The following is a 16,061-nucleotide window of genomic DNA, read 5'->3' as shown; positions in this document are numbered from 1 at the left end:
TGGTCCTTCAGGGGCACAGTTACCCCATTCAGGACCAGGGAATCCTCCACACCTGCCCGCCTCCTGTCCCCCAAAAACAGTACTTCTGTCTTGTCAGGATTCAACCTCAATCTGTTAGCCGCCATCCAACCATGCCTTAAGATGCTGAGGACTAAACCTGGGACTTTTTGCATGTCAAGCAGATGCACTACCTCTACTGTATGGCACTTCCCCCAGAACAGTGGCACAGGAAATGGCCCCATACTGAGCTAGTGCATTGGTCTCAAGAGCTTGAGGAACAGGACATTCCAGGAATAACCTGGAGATGTCAGGGACAGAGTCTGGGACCTTCTGCAAGCAAAGCAGTTGTTCTACAATGGAGCCAACATCCCTGGTTGTGGAAAACAGGTTTAATGGCCACTGGTAGAATTCCCACCACCACCACCACCAATGTTACCAATAATTTGACTATAACTGGTTCACAGTTTAGAACAGAAGAATAAGAATAAGAGAAATGTGCTCAGAATAAGAGAAATGCAGACGTATTAGCCCAATTGGTCTCATCTGCAATACAAATTATGATTTACTCTTAGATTTTCGGTAGGGGTTGCTTTGTCACTGCTTGGACATATCAAACACACACCCCCGGTGCACATTTATTTATTTATTGCTTCGAATAATAATAAACAAATGCTTACTTTCATGAATGTCCTCAGGGGAAATTCATTACAAACAAGAAAAAAAAAAAGGAAAAAGGAAAGAAAATGCCAGGAAAGGAATGGATATTACGCCTGAGCTTGTGGTCATATAATATGCAGAATTTAATTTGGCTCGGTAACAGTTTGGACACACGCACACAAAATCACAAGCGAAAACTTGAAAGCCTATCCCATTTGTAACAATATTTCAATTATTATTGTTATAATTATTTTATTGAAGTTGTTTAGCCTCCGTAACCCGGCCTCTTTTTATTTCTTGAGTGCAAACGCGGAATTCGATTTTGATTTTCTCATTTGAGGGAAAAATAAAATGCATTATTTATACTGCAGTCGCAGCTCTTGACTCCTGCTGAGAGCTGGTTAGGGAGAGAATGCAAGACAACAGCAGTCCTGGAAACCTGGATTTGCTACTCGTGATTTGGAAATTCAGGAGCGATCCTTGTCATTCGAGATGAGGGAAAAATTACAACTCAGATCGCCTTTGGGATGTGGATGTACCTAGTTCACACTTTTGAAACAATGCATGAGTCGAAAGGCAGCTATTCTTTGAAATTAGATTTTGCAACACAGTCGTCCAACCAAATAATGCATACAAACATGCATAAACTAAGGTAAAGTGTGCATATATATGAACATCTACATTCAAGGGCAGAATACCATTGAATAATAGCTGCTGGGAAAATGGGAAAATGGCCAACAATAATAGCTTCCGGGAAATGGAAAAATGGCCAACAATGGGCAAAAGGTATTGCCTTTGTGCCCTGCTTGCGAGCATCCCAGAAACATCTTGGTGGTTAGTGGCAGATGTTAATAATAATAATAATAATAATAATAATAGTAATAATAGTAATAATAGTAATAATAGTAATAATAATAATAATAATAATAATAATAATAATAATAATAATGAATTTTCCCGCCCATCTGGCTGGGTTTCTCCAGCCACTCTGGAGAAAAGATGAAAAATACATTAAAACATCAGTCATTAAAAACTTCCCTAAACAGGTTCTTCTAAGTGCCAGATAGTTGTTTATTTCTTTGGCATCTGATGGGAGGGTGTTCCACAGAGGGGCACCACCACCGAGAAGGCCCTCTGCCTGGTTCCCTGTAACAGCTTCTCATAGTGAGGGAACCACCAGAAGGCCCTCGGAGCTGGACCTCAGTGTCCGGGCTGAACGATGGGGATGGAGATGCTCCTTCAGGTGTACAGAGCCGAGACCCTTTAGGGCTTTCAAGGTCAGCACCAACCCTTTGAATTGTGCTCAGAAACGTACTGGGAGCCAGTGTAGGTGGTCCTCTGATCTTATCCAGAGGAGCATGTCTTACATTCTTTAGTCCAGGGATGGGGAACGTACATCCCTCCAGATTTTGCTGGTCTAAAGCAGGTCTCGCAGCAGGACCCAAGTACAAAATCACTCCCCCTTCCTGTGGTTTTTTTGCAGCTGGTATTCTGAAGCTGGGGTGTGGGTGGCACTGTGGGTTAAACCACAGAGCCTAGGGCTTGCCGATCAGAAGGTCGGCGGTTCGAATCCCCGTGACGGGGTGAGCTCCCGTTGCTCGGTCCCTGCTCCTGCCAACCTAGCAGTTCGAAAGCACCTCAAAGTGCAAGTAGATAAATAGGTACTGCTCCAGCAGGAAGGTAAACGGCGTTTCCATGCGCTGCTCTGGTTCGCCAGAAGCGGCTTAGTCATGCTGGCCACATGACCCGGAAGCTGTACACCGGCTCCCTCGGCCAATAAAGTGAGATGAGCGCTGCAACCCCAGAGTCGTCTGCGACTGGACCTAATGGTCAGGGGTCCCTTTACCTTTACCTATTCTGAAGCTGGAAACCACAGGAGGAAAGAGTGTTCCTCTGGTGCTCGAATCCTGCTTACTTTTATCCCACAGGGATCTGGTTGGCCACCATGAGAACAGGATGGTGGAGTAGATGGGCCATTGGCCTGATCCAGCAGACTCTTCTTCTGTTCTTAGGTTGACTTGGTCACAAGCAATTTGCTCAGCGTGGGAAACCCTGCCCCAGATCCCTACCCCCTTTGCCCTGGAATTGTGGGGAAGGGTTGTGTCACCCCCTCATCCCTCTGGACTCCCAGGGAGGTCAGAAACAGAACGAGGAAGCCATCTGCTGCTCTAACCTTTGCAATCTGCGCCACTTTATTGTTTTTTGAGGGCATGAAATAGTCAGCCTTCCCCTTTAAACCTACAGTAAAAAGCAAAGTATTGGCAATCAAATCCAAATTTAATAATCATAAAATAAATGGGGTAATGGTAACATTTGTTCTAATGAGCACATGGTCGGGAGCCAGTAAAATAAAAGGAAGTAATTGCCTATTCTTCAATCCTATTACAAATGGGGAGGGGGGGGATGAGAGGGAGAGAAAGAAAGAGGAGAGAGAGAAAGAAAGAGAGAGAGAGAGAGAGAGAAAGAGCAGAAACTCCTAAGGGAATCATAAACCAGTGCTTTAAACACACACATATTCATACATTATTATTTCTAGGTCCCCCCTTTCTTCTTTCCCTTTTTTTTTTTTTTGGTTGTTGTTAACAAATTACAAGGCAAATAAATAAATAAATCCTCCCCACAGCTTGCCGGCACCTCGGCTACATCGATTCCACGGGTTTCGCCCTGTTTCAAGTGCTTTAATCAGACAGATCATTTGAACAAGAATGTCACAGTGCAGGAACAGACAACACACCAGGGAACCAAAAATTGGGAAGAAAGAGTGGGTTGTGGGGGGGGGGAGCCTCAAGGTTTCGTTCCTCTGCTATATTTGATTTTCTGAGCTATGTTGATTTGAGTTGGATCTGATTTTAATAAGCCAGAAAGTCACTATCGACTAATTATTTTCATTTCATTTATTTGATTAATGGTGAAAACCTGGGCGACTTGCACAGATCTCGAGTCTCAAGTAATTAACCACGCCAAACTTGAAAGAAAGAAAGGAAAGAACCTCAGGGTACCCCTGGACGTGGAATTTCACATGTGACCAAAAGAAAAAGAAAATAAATCGAGGACATGAAAGAGAAGTCATCTGGGGACGTTTTGGGGCAGGAGATGGAATTGTGGCTATTATTGTTATTCTCTCTGAGGCAGATATCAGCCAAATCAGAGGAACGCCAAGATTTGCCAAAGTACAAGGAATGTAAATAAAAGCGAAAAGTGGCAGGCACCCCTCCACCCTTCCAGAAACACTGAGTCCAAAAATGACTGGACACACTCAGTCACCCAAGCCTGTAAGATAGTGCCAGTCAGAAAAGAAAAATAGAAATCCAAAGAGTGAGTACCCTTGTTTGAACCCCTAACAGCTTATAGTCTCACAAGGATAGCTAAATCTCAGCAGGCTCACTCTTTTTTTAGAGGTAGGCTACACTTATAAAAATTGTCCTTTTCTTGTTTTTTAGATGATGATGATGATGATGTAAATGAGGCAGACATAGGGAACACCATGGTCTTCTCCAATTGGACTTTCCCAGCCCCAGCTTTACATGTTATCATTTGTCTTTATTCAATTGTTAAGTACCTTGGGTGGTTTGGCAGGAAGGTGGGATACAAGCACAATGAATAGATGATAAATAATATTATTTTTACAGACCCAGGCAGACACAGCAACTATATTATTGTTGCGTATGTTGATGAGGAATATAGGAAAATCATACGGAAGTGCCAACCACATTGGCAACGGATGACTAGGTGAGAATGATTGGTGTGTTCCACCCAGAACATTGGCTGATGCTAGTGTTCACAACGGCCAGTTCTGGACTATTAAATCTAGGTCACCCAATCTTCTTTCCAGAGGCACACCAATGCTTTTGTTGTTGTTTAGTCGTTTAGTCGTGTCCGACTCTTCGTGACCCCATGGACCAGAGCACGCCAGGCACTCCTGTCTTCCACTGCCTCCCGCAGTTTGGTCAAACTCATGCTGGTAGCTTCGAAGACACTATCCAACCATCTCGTCCTCTGTCGTCCCCTTCTCCTTGTGCCCTCCATCTTTCCCAACATCAGGGTCTTTTCCCGGGAGTCTACTCTTCTCATGAGGTGGCCAAAGTATTGGAGCCTCAGCTTCAGGATCTGTCCTTCCAGTGAGCACTCAGGGCTGATTTCCTTAAGAATTGATAGGTTTGATCTTCTTGCCGTCCATGGGACTCTCAAGAGTCTCCTCCAGCTCAATAATTCAAAAAGCATCAATTCTTCGGCGATCAGCCTTCTTTATGGTCCAGCTCTCACTTCCATACATCACTACTGGGAAAACCATAGCTTTTACTATACGGACCTTTGTTGGCAAGGTGATGTCTCTACTTTTTAAGATGCTGTCTAGGTTTGTCTAGGTTTAGCAATGCTTTAGCAATCTGCATTTATTAGATCTTAGCCCGTAACTTTGCCACTGCCACTGCCCCTCCTCCACTTCATTTCTCACTATGCCTTCCAGTCCCACTTTCTTTCCAGTGTCCTGGCAGGAATTGGCGGTTTTGCACATTGAATAAATCACAGCACAAAAGCAAAATCCCAGTTTGAACCTGGGACCGTCTGCGTACAAAGCAGTTGCTCTAAGACAGAGAGCTATTTGATGGTGGAATAGACTCCCATGAGAGGTGGCGGGCTCTTCTTCCCTGGAAGTTTCCAAGCTAGGGTTGCCAGATGTCCTCGGTGTCCAGGGACAGTTCCCAGATTTGCAAATCTGCCCCGGGGAAATGTGGCAGCGGCAGCCTCAGCAGCCCGGAGCCAGTCTGGTAGCACAGTAGGCTCTGGCTGGCTTCAGGAGCTGCTCGCTGCCATCGCCACTGCAGAGGGGGAACCAGGGATGTCTGGTGGTAGAGATCTCCTGCCCCCTTCTCCCTGTTTTGACAGATCGGAGGAGCCTCAGGAGTCACAGGCAGGTTGCCGTTGCCCAGGAGGGGTGCAAGGCACACGGTTTCTCTTCCAGGCAAGGTGCAAAGCCCTTCTTTCACAGAGTTTTTTAAAAACTGGGAAACCCCGTGACTTCCAAGCCTCCCCTGATCAGTCAAAACAAAGGGGGAAGGGGATTGAGTGAGGCTCGGGAGTCATGGGTGGGTGGCTCACCATTGCCATTTTTCAAAAAAACCTGTGCATTTATGTTTTACAGGGTGTGAAAGAAGGGCTTTGCACCTTTATACAATATGCATGTGTGCTTGGGCCCAGGGTCTTTTGCCTCACAATCCCCACTACTGACTTCTGTTGCTACTCCGCTTCAAAGGGGGAAAAAAGTTTCCCCGGATTCATTGAATATGATGTAACCATATTCTAAGCAGAATTTTGATAGTCACCTGTCATGCATGATCCAATTCCTGCAATGCAAGATTGGATAACCCTTGAGGTCCCTTCCAAGTCCACAATTCTATGATTCCCCAGTTCCTGTTTTGCTCTGGCTTAATTACTACGTGTGCACAACCATAACCTGTAACATGAATGGTGGAGGAACATGCCGCTCAAATTCACTGGTTCCAAAATGGTAGCCATTTCGTAAGAGAGCAGATAATTTGTCTGAAAGTTTCAGAGGGGAGGGAGTTCACTGCACATGTGGTGGAAATGGTGGAGGTTCCTCTTCTTTTTCCATTTTTTAAAGTAAATTTTTTATCCCCCCACAGGGGTACAATTATCTCCCCAGGGTGCCACCGTAATAACACTATCCATGGCTACTATTACCGGCCCCCCTGTAGGCCTTTGGAGTGATGCCATATCATGATGTCATCATTCCAGGGAAATTTGAGAGGGGGAGAAAAATGGAGTCTGGAGAATTCTGGCCACTGGAAAGAGCATGACCAAAATAAGTAGTGAGTATAAGCTGAAAGAATGAAGGAAATAAATAAATAACATTAAAAGAGCCTGCTGGATCAGATTAATGGCCAGGATCCTGTTCTCGCAGTTGCTGAGTAGTTACCTCTGGGAAACCTGCAAGCACGATTTGAGAAGAAGAAGAAGAAGAAGAAGAAGAAGAAGAAGAAGAAGAAGAGGAGGAGGAGGAGGAGGAGGAGGAGGAGGAGGAGGAGTTTGGATTTAATATCCCGTGTTATCACTACCCGAAGGAGTCTCAAAGTGGCTAACAATCTCCTTTCCCTTCCTCCCCCACAATAAACACTCTGTGAGGTGAGTGGGGCTGAGAGGCTTCAGAGAAGTGTGACTAGCCCAAGGTCACCCAGCAGCTGCATGTGGAGGAGCGGGGAAGCGAACCCGGTTCACTAGATTACGAGTCCATCTCTCTTAACCACTACACCACACTGGCTCCCCAAGAGCTCCATCCCCTCTTGCAGTTTTGACCAACTGGTATTCAGAAGCATTGCTGCCTACAATTGTGGAGGCAGAGCATAGCCATTGTAGCTATTAGCCATTGATTGCCCTCCAATCCTCTTGTAATGCCATCAGAAGGAAGGAAGGAAGGAAGGAAGGAAGGAAGGAAGGAAGGAAGGAAGGAAGGATAAATTTCTCATATATCACCTCTATCTTCCGGACCCTTCATTACTTGCCCATTTCCCTTTCACCCTTCCCCACATGTGCCACAATGTCCAAAAGCTCTGCTGAAATAATGTCTTTTTCATCAGTTCTAGCTCCAGCCGTTCCCAGTTGAGCACTTTCCAGACTTCTGCAGCATCGTCCCATGGCTTCAGTAGAAGCTTTTTTATTTCTCCAGCCCCAGCCTCGAGTTCCCTTCTCGCTCATGCCACCACCCCTTCTGCTGCGGAATACGAGACCTGCTGTGACGGCACATTTCAGCACCCAACCAGGCCTTGCATCAGCCCCAGCAACGACATAATCACCACCAGCACCCTGGGAGGAGGCAGGGGAGGTAAGCCAGTGGCAATTTCACCTGTCTGAAATAAAGACATCCAAATTGGCCCTTGATGATATGGCTGGATTGGTAGTAGCTAATGGCCATTTGTCATTGATCATTGCAGGTTCTATTATTTAGATGATACGGTACATATCGTCCCAGGCTGGACAGTAATCTCTCACATAATTTCAGCAAAGGAAAGTGAGGGGAGAAAGGGAAGATGTCAGAGTGCCACCTTGACAAATGGCTCCTTTTGTAGAGTCGGTATATTCACGAAGGAGTGGCGGGGAGTGTGGGTGGGGGAAGCTACCTAGAAAGAGAGAGCCGGCAGATAAGCATGAAGTGACAGTAATTACTTGAAGCCGGCCTTGCAGAAATTCTCTGAGATCATACTCCTGGAAGGAAATACACCGGAGGTTTTCTACATGCTGCTGTAATTATTACACCCTTCTCAGCCATGTCCTTTGGCTCACAGCTGAATTACTCACCGGCGGCGAGTGAAAATGACATCCCATCATTTAAACGGGGCGGGAAGGGAAGCACATCAGGCTGGTCCGTGACAGCCTCAATGTGGAGGAGCCACCCTTCCCACCTTTAAGAGATGTGGCCGAGGAAAATGACCTGCTAAGGCCATGTAAAATATAGGCACAACAGCATCCTCTTTCCAGAGGACGGACCGTGTATGTTAGATGGGATTATGGGGCAGAAAGTCGGAAATAAGCAATGTGGAACTGGGACCTACCAAAAATGCAAGAGCCACAGATAAATTGTCCATGACAGGTGGCCATCCACCCTCTGTTTAAAACCCTTCAATGACAGGGAGTCCAGCACCTTCTGAGATCACCCGCTCTTGCTTTCAGAAAGTTCTTCCCAATGTTGCTGTATATTCCAGGGCTATGCAAAGCACCCCAAATTGAGTTAGTGGGTCTGATTTGGTGATCCAGTTGGGCTCTGATACAATGCCCCAAATGAGCAGCATTGCTCAGCCCTAACAATTAATTACAATATAAAACCCTGCTCCTCCCGCACACACTTTTTGACTGCTCTAGATTGTTCCAGGTGGATCCGACCCAGAGAGATCTCAGGCTGCTTCAGTCTGCTCCAGACAATTCCTGTGGTGGCTCAAATATGTCCTCTTCAGTTTGGGATCCAGGATTTTTCTGGATCAGATGTACAGCCTTAGTTTTATCACATTATAAGATGAGGAACTAGACCAGAAAGCGATCCCTCTGCACAACGTGGGGTTAATTTTGACATGTGGGTTGAGCTGTTGACCACCAATCACCTGTCATCGGAATGACACTGGGGGAATTTTCTTGTTGAGCCTCTTTGAAAGCACCAGTATATCTGAAGGAGTGTCTCCTCCCCCATCGTTCTGCCCGGACACTGAGGTCCAGCTCCGAGGGCCTTCTGGTGGTTCCCTCACTGCGAGAGGCCAAGTTACAGGGAACCAGGCAGAGGGTCTTCTCGGTAGTGGCGCCCGCCCTGTGGAACGCCCTCCCATCAGATGTCAAAGCGATAAACATCTACCTGACATTCAGAAGACATCTGAACGCAGCCCTGTTCAGGGAAGTTTTTAATCTGTGATATTTTAGTGTATCTTTCATCTTTGTTGGAAGCCGCCTAGAGTGGCTGGGGAAACCCAGCCAGATGGGCGGGTACAAATAATAAATTATTATTATTATTATTATTATTATTATTATTATTATTATTATTATTATCACTGTGCAAGGCAGCACACCACAACTAGGTGATAGAATCTAACAGGAGTTCTCCTCTTCTAGCTGCCCATGCTCTTCTCCATGATACCCTATTGCATCCCCCCCCCAGAAAAAAAAAGTTGTCCATCTTTCTTTTTCAATTGACACGCAACCTTCCATGAGTAATAAGCAAGAACATTCCTCAAGGAACTGTGCCTTTCATTTGCCTCCAGGAAAAAAATAACAATTCTTCTGAGAACCAAACATCACATTTTCACCCAGAGGCTTTGGTGAAAATGTGCCATTGTGTGATTTATTTATTATTATTTTTTTAAAAAAGAGAAAAATAAATTTACGGAGAACAAACAGGCATACGGAAGGGAAAGCGATCAAAGGTATTTCCCTGCCTTATATTGAGTCAAGCCATAGGTTTGTTGAGCTTACGGTTGCCACCTGTTCCCCAGTTCAAGAAATCATTCCTTATTTAGTAGCATAAATGTTAGCATTGGATTAAGAGCCATTCTTTGAAATAAGAAAGTGACAATAAGCTTAAACCAGACTGGTATGGTGTGCTTTCACAGGGAATGGCTCTCTCGTGGTACCTGAAAGCAGCGTGTGGAAGCTCTGGTGAAACCAGGGTGGGGAAGCTCTGACAACTACCCAATCCTCTTGATCCAGCCCTTATAACTCGCCTGCAGGCCAGACCCCTTAGTCATTGTTTCACAGCCATCTAAAATGGATTTTTCAAGGTGTCCTGAAATTGTGTCCATGAACTGTGATATTTGCTGTAACAAGTTGCTGTGAGTTACTTTGGTGGGAAAACAGCAACAACTAAGAAGTTTAACTAATAATAAATTAATAACAATAACCATGTCCAATTTTGCTTGCTGCAGTGGAGACATGTGTATGGCCAGAAATTCTTGACATTTGGAACGACTCTGTCCACACCTTCCTCTGGAGGCTGCCCATAGGTGAAGGTGGCCTTCAGACTGAAGAAAGATTCCCATCCTCTTCCTTAAATGAACAAATGTACAGTGACTTAAGCCTCTGTGAGGAGCAGGAGGCTCCTGGGGCATCTCAAAGACTCAGCAGTGAAACACCACTGTTGAACCCTGAATTGCAATCGATAGCCAGGTCATACGGTCTTGTCTAGTATTTAGAGGGCTAGAATGCAGGCTGCGGGGGTGGGGAGTTGTTTGTTTGTTTGTATACTGCCCTTCATCCACAGATCCCAGGGTACATCACAACATACAAATGCAATATACAAAATGCATGATAAAAACAAGAACAACAACCAGTACTATTTTTTTTTAGAAGAAGAGGTGCTGAAACTCACCATGAACATCTCCCTGAAAGGTGCCAGAACTCAGTTCTGGTGAGTTCCAGCTGGAAAAAAAGCCCAGACCCACAAAAATCAACAGCCCCCTTCTTCCTTCCCTCCCACAAACATATTTAAAAGGGATATAAGGGGTTAATCAGCCAAAGGCCTGCTTGAAGAGGAACATTTTTGCCTGGGACCTAAAGGTGTATAATAAAAGCGCCTGGTGAACTTCCCTGGGGTGAGCATTCCACAAACAAGGAGCCACCACAGAAAAGGCCCATTTTTGTGTTGCCGTCCTCCAAACCTCATGTGGATGAGGCACGTGAAGAAGGGCCTCAGGTGATGATTGCAGGATCCTACGGGACCGCCTCTCCTGGTATGTCCCACAGAGGAACCTACGGTCTGCAAATAAAAACATCTTGAAGGTCCCAGGGCACAGAGAGGTTAGGCTGGCCTCAACTAGAGCCAGGGCTTTCTCGGCTGCGGCTCCAATCTGGTGGAACACTCTGTCACAAGAGACTAGGGCCCTGTGGGACCTGACATCTTTCCGCAGGGCCTGCAAGGCAGAGCTGTTCCACCAGGCCTTTGGTCAGGGCGCAGCCTGACCCCCTCCTCTGGCAATCTGCACAGAATTTTGTTTAACGGTTGCCATCAATTTGATTTTAATTAATTTTTATAATTAAATGTTTTTTAGAATGTTGGATTATTTGACTATTGTTAGCCGCCCTGAGCCTGGCTTCAGCTGGGGAGGGCGGGATATAAATAAAATTTATTATTATTATTATTATTATTATTATTATTATTATTATTATTATTCAGATAGGTTCATATGGAGAGAGGTATTGCAGTCCTCAGCCATTTAAGACTTTGTATGTCAAAATAAGCACTTTGAACTGGACCCTGAATCTAATTGGCATCAGTGCAATATGTTCAAAACGTCTTGTCCATTGAGCAACCGGGGCCCCAAATTCTGCACCAGCTGAAGTTTCCAAACCATTTTCAGAGGCAGCCCTATGTTGTCTCCTGCCCATACTGGTTTGCACAGAAGCTGGTACTAAGTCATTTAGAGACTGCTGGTCAGGCTGAAGTTGAACTCTGGGACAGACTACAGATGCCAGGCTGAGTGCTCTTCTTCTGCAAGCAAATGAGAAGCCACAGAGTCCAGTGCTGGCGGTGCAGCCAAAGCTAGACTGTTGATAAATGCTGGAGGAGACTAGCTGGGGAAGGAAGACCTGGCCATCTACACAGCTACATTATGGGATGAGCTGCTGTCACCGAGGAGCTAAAGTAAACACAAGAGCTTAATAACCGCTGGTATGTCTGTATTGGTCCATTGAGTCACAAATAATGCTCATGAATGGTTGGTTCCTCATCATCCTGGAAAAAAAGTAGGGTTCCACAGGGTTCTGTCCAAGGCCCATTGTTGTTCAATGCCTTCATATGGTTGAAGTTGGATGAATATGGATGAAGGAATTGAAGGGATGCTCTGTCGGAATCGGGAGATCGAAAGGCCAGCTGGCTCAGCCCCAGCTGGTGCATCTCCCCTCAGCCGTGCTGCTGTGGAGCTCCATCGACCTCTGCTCTAACGTACATCAGTGACTCAAGATTGCAGACTTGAGCTCACTTTACTTAGCAGTGTAAACTGCACAACAAAAGAGGCTTGAGGCTGTAGACACATTCTAGACTACGCATTTATTATACATAAATCAGGACAAAGAAAACATGGCATCTCTCCTTGCCCTCTTCTGTCTCACACTGTCACAAGAGTTGACAGTGTGAGACAGCAGCAAAAAAAAGCTCATGCTCTTCTAGGCTGCATCGACATAAGTCTAGTGTCCTGATAAAGGGAAGTAATAAGGTAAAGGTAAAGGTACCCCTGCCCGTACGGGCCAGTCTTGACAGACTCTAGGGTTGTGCGCTCAGCTCACTCTATAGGCCGGGAGCCAGCGCTGTCCGCAGACACTTCCGGGTCACGTGGCCAGTGTGACGAAGCTACTCTGGCGAGCCAGAGGCGCACACGGAAACGCAGTTTACCTTCCTGCTAGTAAGCGGTCCCTATTTATCTACTTGCACCCGGGGTGCTTTCGAACTGCTAGGTTGGCAGGCGCTGGGACCGAGCAACGGGAGCGCACCCCGCCACGGGGATTCGAACCGCCGACCATGCGATCGGCAAGTCCTAGGCGCTGAGGTTTTACCCACAGCGCCACCCGCGTCCCAAAGGGAAGTAATAGTACTGTTCTATTTTGCCTTGGTCTGACCACAACTAGAGTCCTGTGCCCAGTTCTGGGCATCACAATTTAAGAAGGATATTGACCAACTGGAATGTGACCAAGATGATCAAGTGTCTGGAAACCAAACCTTATGAGGAACAGTTGAGGAGATACATGCAGTGGGCCGAAAGCTTTAAATTAATAGCCAAAGACAGTGGATGGAGAAAATTATGAGGTTCCTTTGTATAATTCTCTGGGGCCCCATCTGAATTATACTGTTAAAATATCATTATTCCTCTCAAAGAACTACAATTCTCATTGTTGTTTAACACCCAATACCTTTTCCGAGGGTACTCAAAGCACTTAAGCTCTGTGAGAGGGGTCTCCCATCAAGTCTCAGCACCCTTAACAAACTATAGTTCCCAGTATTCTATTGGGACTGTTTAAGCATGGCTGTTTAAAGACGAATAATAGTGTTCTAAATGTATAGTGCAGGGGGTTCTTTTTGACCTCACCTGGAGTACTGTGTCCAGTTCTGGGCACCACAGTTCAAGGAGGACACTGACAAACTGGAATGTGTCCAGAGGAGGGCAACCAAAATGGTCAAAGGCCTGGAAACGATGCCTTATGAGGAACGGCTAAGGGAGCTGGGCATGTTTGGCCTGGAGAAGAGGAGGTTAAGGGGTGATATGATAGCCATGTTCAAATATATAAAAGGATGTCATATAGAGGAGGGAGAAAGGTTGTTTTCTGCTGCTCCAGAGAAGCGGACACGGAGCAATGGATCCAAACTACAAGAAAGAAGATTCCACCTAAACATTAGGAAGAACTTCCTGACAGTAAGAGCTGTTCGACAGTGGAATTTGCTGCCAAGGAGTGTGGTGGAGTCTCCGTCTTTGGAGGTCTTTAAGCAGAGGCTTGACAACCATATGTCAGGAGTGCTCTGATGGTGTTTCCTGCTTGGCAGGGGGTTGGACTCGATGGCCCTTGTGGTCTATTCCAACTCTATGATTCTATGATTCTAAGGTTAATCACAAGGCGGGTTATAAATTCTATGAACGAATGGGGGAGGGGTCATGATGAGTTGGCTGTGACTGACATTGTAAAATTTCCACATTTTTCCATTTTTAATTTATTAAAATTATATACCGCCCTTCATCAAGAGACCCCACAATAAAATACAAGATAAAACGCAAGTAAATAATTAAACCGAAACAAAGCAACCCCTTCTTCCCACAGTTACATTTAGAAGGCTGTAGGCTATTAATCAGCCAAAGTCCTGGTTGAAGTGGAACATGACAACAAATACAAAATTGAGGAAAAGAAACCCCCCAAGAAACACCCCCCCCCCAAGAAACCGTCCACAAAAACATAAACTTTGGCTGCTATCAAATTGCAAAGATTTTACAATAGCAACGAATGGTGCATTAATGTTTCATTCCCCTCCCTTATTTCATTCTTAATTGCCTTTTTATTGTACGTATATTTACTATCGTGTAGGGCCTTGGGAGGGGTTCGTCATGAAAGGTGCCACTACAAGAAAGTTGTATTGATCAAATGATAAGCAAAGGAATCAAAGGAGGAAGCTATTTCCTAATCAACGTGCATATTACATGAAGGGCTGAATGATTTTCCTTCTCTCCTTTTATATTCGTATTGGCTGAAAGTTTTGCTGCTTTCCAATTAATACTCCCTGCTGGATCTTTGATTGACAACTTGACTTCCGTCAGCCTTCCTCGGCAAACTCCTGTAGAAAGGTTTAATTGTGTTTGTAATTAATTGGATTTTAATCAGACTGTATGAAAGAAATTTTGTGGAAGGCTTCTCTCTTTTTTGAAAAAAAAATGCCTCGTGGTAGATTGCTTGCGAGGCAAAATATTAAATGCTACAATATCTTGAATGGCAAATTAAAATGTATTCACAATTCAATACAAAACTCATTAGATTAGTTAACATTTGAAGAACGGCTCCAAATTTTGCAAGGGGAGAAGAGGGGAAACTTGAAGCTCAGTTTATTTGAAACCCGACTTCTGTCTGGCGGAATCGAACTGACAAGATACAGATCTCTCGAGCCTTTTAAATGACTTACACCGAAACGCATAAACATTGGTGAATAATGTACGGTGGGAAATAATTTTCTGCACAACATAGCAGTGTGTGTCAAAATGACATTTGCTTCTATCAGAAAGATACATTCTAAATATGGGAGGCAATTAAAGGCACACAGAGAAACAAACATTTCCTTCCTGTTATCTCCAAGTACCAACTGGTAATGAATTGAATGAAGAAATCTATGTGGGAGTTGGTGGTCTTTTCAGCATCCTGGACACCCCAACAAGTCTCTTGGCCCCAGTTTTCTACATTCACCTGCCACTTCTCTTTCCCAGGTCCACATTCCATCTGAGCCCAGAAAGGGTTTTTTTCTTTTTATAATGTCTTCTATAAAGCTGGTCTACAACTCAAACTCATCTGGAGAGGGAGGCTCTCCTCACATTTTAGCAATCACTACTTAAATCTCTCTTTTTTAAAAAGTTGCAAAATTGCAAGAACTGCATGAGATGCGGAATAGTCAGGCATGCAAAATGCAGAGGTTGAAAATAATTGCATTTCCAGCTATCATGTGGGAGTCTTTGCTCCACCCCATTGAAGGAGGAAGTCTTGAGTGACTTGATCCTGAGTGGAAGAGATGAGTTCACATGGCCAAGATTGGCCAATAGGCCTATAAAAGGTGGCCACTCCTAAGCTCTTTCTCTGCTTTGTTCATCCATATATTGTCTGCTTAGCCTTTGAGCAGTGTGGGCTTGGGCCAGTCACCATTTTGGACTGAGTGGGATTTCCCCCCCCCCCTTCATGGGAAGAGGGTATTTGCTTCTGCCAGACAGCTTGGGTGATGGAGGGATCACTCACATCATCCATTCAAAGCACATAGCTCCCCACAAAGGAATACTGGGAACTGTAGTTTGGCCCTCACAGAGCAACAATTCCCAGCACCCTTAACAAACTACACTTCCCAGGATTCTAAGAAATAAAACCTTGAGGGACAGCAGCAATTTTCATATGAATGGCAGAGTCACAAGTGACGTTCTTGTCACTTTGATAGACAGAATCAAATAGTGCTTGAGTGTGTTTATGGAGAGAGGGGAGGGAAGAAACCTGAATACCCCCAGCTTCATGTCCCTTTGATGTAAGGGAAATTTCCTTGAACACAGGAAAAAATGAACACCAATTTGTTAAAAGGAAGATAAAAAACAGAGTGCATCAGAATCAACATAAGGTTACTTGTAACCATGGAGCTCAAGTAGAACTGGAGAAGGATCATTAAATACAGGTATGCTTTGTATCTGACCCCC

This window comes from Podarcis muralis, chromosome 11 (genome assembly GCF_964188315.1).
Source record: "Podarcis muralis chromosome 11, rPodMur119.hap1.1, whole genome shotgun sequence".
Lineage (NCBI taxonomy): Eukaryota > Metazoa > Chordata > Lepidosauria > Squamata > Lacertidae > Podarcis > Podarcis muralis.
This window is presented reverse-complemented; position numbering follows the sequence as displayed.